We start from the raw sequence: 3,926 nt of genomic DNA, 5'->3' as shown, positions 1-3,926 counted from the left end.
AGGTAATGCTTAAAGATTGTTTGTAACTACCATTGACACCAATGTCAAATACATTTAACCTAATACCAGTAATGCTGTCATTGTGTATAATGTTAATGGTTGCTTTAGAAGCAATAGGAGGTGATAATTGGTAAGCTGTAATCATAAAGTTACATCAAAACATGTCTCTGGCTGAATATTTATTCAATAGAGACATACTAACAATATTTCTAGAATTTTTGACTATAAATTAATACAACATAAAAATGGTTAGTGATGACACTTACTTTTCATCATAACTTGTACATTATTTGATGTCATATTTCTAACTGAATGTTCTCCTATCCATGCTACACAAGTGTAATTACCAAATGTTGATACTGGAGTTGATGATGTTATTGGACTGAACCTCAGTGTACTGTTAAATGATGTATTAGTAACAGACACAATGGGTAGGGTAGATACTGCTTCACTGTCTGATACTAGTCTGTTCTCATTACCATTGTCTCTATACCAGGATACTTTAACTATACTGTTAATATCAGTGTTAGTAGTGTTAATATCAGTGTTAGTAGTAATATGACACTCCAACTGTTGAAAAGCATTTGATAAGATCAGGTGAACAGTATTAGTCATCACTGTCATTACAAATGTATCTATTGAAAGGTAATAAATGAATGTTATTTACTGACAGCATACCTTTCACTGTAAAAGATACATTCACTTGTTGAAAAGGACAGTAAACTGGATTTCTAATAATTAGTAAACTACAAGTATACACTGTATTGTTGATTGACTGATCCACTGTTAATATGAGAGGATTTGTAACCGCTCTACCAGATGTATATTCTGCCCAAGATGCAATTATTTCTACTCCTGAGTGTCCATAACCTAATGTACAATCATACTCTCTAACATCTCCTAGTCTTAAATCAGCATCAAAAGAAATATTTATGACAGGAACTAAATGAAAAAAGTCATTAAATTTGATTTTCATTATAGACTAACCTTTAACACAAACATAAGCTGTATTATTTATAACAGTATCATTAGCATCAATACTAGCTCCACACTGATATACTCTAGCATCCAAGAGTTGAACACTAGTAATATTCAGTGTTGTTGTTACTAAACTCTTACTGTCACCACTAATCATCAGGGGTGTACTCCTATTACTAATATCAGTGCTATACTGATACCAGTAATGACTAATGAATGATGTATCAGGACCTATCCCAGTATTAAGACTGATAGTACAGGTCAGTACTACTGTAGAGTTAATGAAACTGACTACTGGATTAGTTACTACAGCCACTGAACTGATAAAAGTAGCTACAACATAGCAATTAAATAATTATAATTGTATTTCCTTGACTCTTACCCTTCACTCTAAAAGTAATGACCTGTGCTTGAGTACTACAGTCAGAAGGATTAGTCTCAATCATTATTATACAAGTATACTGTGTATTATTATGTGATGGTAGTATTGATGGTATCATTAGTGTATTATTGTTACTATAAATAGAACCATTAGTAAGCCAGGATACTGATACTCCAGTAGGTACTGGTCCAGTGATACAATCAATTGAATAATACTGACCAAGGAATAGTTCTTCAGTTACTGATGGTAGTGTTGCAGTCCTGTTATGTGCTTAGAAATCAAAATAAATATTAGTAATTTTGTTTAATGCATTACCTGTTACACATACATTGATATTGTTAGTAGTTACATTAGAATCAATTCCAGCACTACAATGATATACTCCAGCATCAGATACTTGTATTGAATCAATAATAAGTATTGAAGTAAAGAGAATGTCAAAGTCCCTTATTAATAAACTATAGTGTGTAATCTCAGTCATATTATGATACCAAGCGACATTGGGCTGTATACCAGGACCAACAGGAGTATTAAGAACAATGAAACACTCAATATTTACTGCTGAATTGATCAGAAGAAAAGGGAGTCGAGAAGGAATGATGATTGAGGTGACATATGTCTCTATTTATAATTTAAATGTAAAAAGAATATCAAAATTCACAAATACAATACTTTTTGTATCAATGGTAATAGTTTTGTTGTCTGGTAAACAAATTGCTGGGTTGGTATTCACTTCTGCAGTACAAGTATATTTAGCGTTGTTGAGTGATGGTACCACATTAGGTAGTATTAGTGTATTATTGTTACTGATAATAGAACCATCTGAATCAATCCAATGTATGGATCTTATGGTAATTCCATTTAGTGAAGAGGAATTCACACACTGTATTGTGGCATTATATCCCAGTGATAGGTCTGTAAAACTATCATTGTCTTGATTAAAGGTAACCAGACCTACAAAACCACAAACTAATGGCAGATTTAGGAATATGTACCTTTTACACACAAAGGCTTTGAATCAGACAATACTAAATTAGGTCCATTAATTGATGCATTACAAGTATATACTCCAGCATCAGTTGGTGAAACTGCTGTTAATGTCAGGATACTATTAAATGTTGATGATAAACCACTAATAATGATATTATCTGTTATCATTTTATTATTTTTAAACCAGTTCACTACAAGTGAAGAAACATCAGGACCAATAGCATTAGTGAGACTAATAGTACACACTATTGATACATCATCACCAATAACATAAGATGATAATGACTGGACAGTAACAGATGAGACACTGGTATCTGTAATAAACATTAATAACAGCAAATATAGACTACCAAAATCATACAGTTAATAACATGCAGTGAAGTCAGAATAGTAACATGAAGTAGTCTAAATACAAATAAATATATTTTTACTTTTTACTATTAGATAAATGCTTCCTGAACCACAAGTATAGTTTCCAGTATCAGTACTCCTCACTTCTTGTATAGTCAGTGTACCACTAGTAGCATTGATATTGTAATGAGCATCATTACTAATATCAGTTCCATTCAGTTTCCACTGTACTGTATCATTTCGTATACAATGTAAGGTTGCACATTCACCTATTGATACTGTTGTCAGATTATTGTAGCTTTGTTTCAGAGGTATAATTGTATTAGAGCAAACTATGAGAGAAAAAATAGTTATCAAAGAAATGCTAGAAAACAAATCCATCATACCTTCACAATTTGAAAGTGTAGCTGCAATTAATACAATTATCAACAAAGAAGAGAAGCAATACTCCATCTTGACTAAAAGTTGGCAATAGTACAGCAGGCTATGCCAAGCCACATACCACTATACTGTAGTAATTCTGATTGGTCATCATTTACTCATATGAGTGGGTTTGGGGTAATGTGAACTTTTAGTTACAATAACTCACTTTCTCTTCTGCCAAGTAGACTAATGTGAATTAAGCAGTAATAACATAACTTTATACCAGTATGCACAACTAGAATAGTTTAGGTAGTAATTATTCTGCCTTGGGTCCTTTTAAAACTTAAAATTAATCACAAAAGAATTCAAACAATTAATTATTCTTCATATTAGTCTAGTAACTTTGATTCCATGTATGCAGCTTCATTTAAAATTTTTGTTTTGACTAACAAGCAGCAAACATAATAACATTAACAGACTAGTCTAGTATTAATAGTAAGTAGCTATTTTAGTTAATGCATGTTTATTATTTTTATGCTTATTTAGCTTCATCGCATAGCTTTGTCAACAGTCTCTTCAGTAATTGCAGTGACAGGAACTTCATAATCAGCAGCAGAAATAGGATCAGTTGATTCAATTTTAACGTCATCATTAACTGCTTGTGGTTTAACTTCCTTCAAACTAATATCAGGATCATCATATACAGCAGTTTTAGATCTAGTATCACTGACATAGTTAAATTTCTTCCTATATCAACAAAGTAATATTATTCAAACTCACAACTTGGCAATACTAACTTCATAATGACTATCACTATTCCAACAGTTACAACAGCAAACAAGAATGTGAACAAAATCACTGC

The sequence above is a fragment of the Amphimedon queenslandica genome, unplaced genomic scaffold (assembly GCF_000090795.2).
Source record: "Amphimedon queenslandica unplaced genomic scaffold, v1.1 AMPQUscaffold_11872, whole genome shotgun sequence".
Classification (NCBI taxonomy): Eukaryota; Metazoa; Porifera; class Demospongiae; order Haplosclerida; family Niphatidae; genus Amphimedon; species Amphimedon queenslandica.
Note: the sequence above shows the minus strand (reverse complement) of the source record.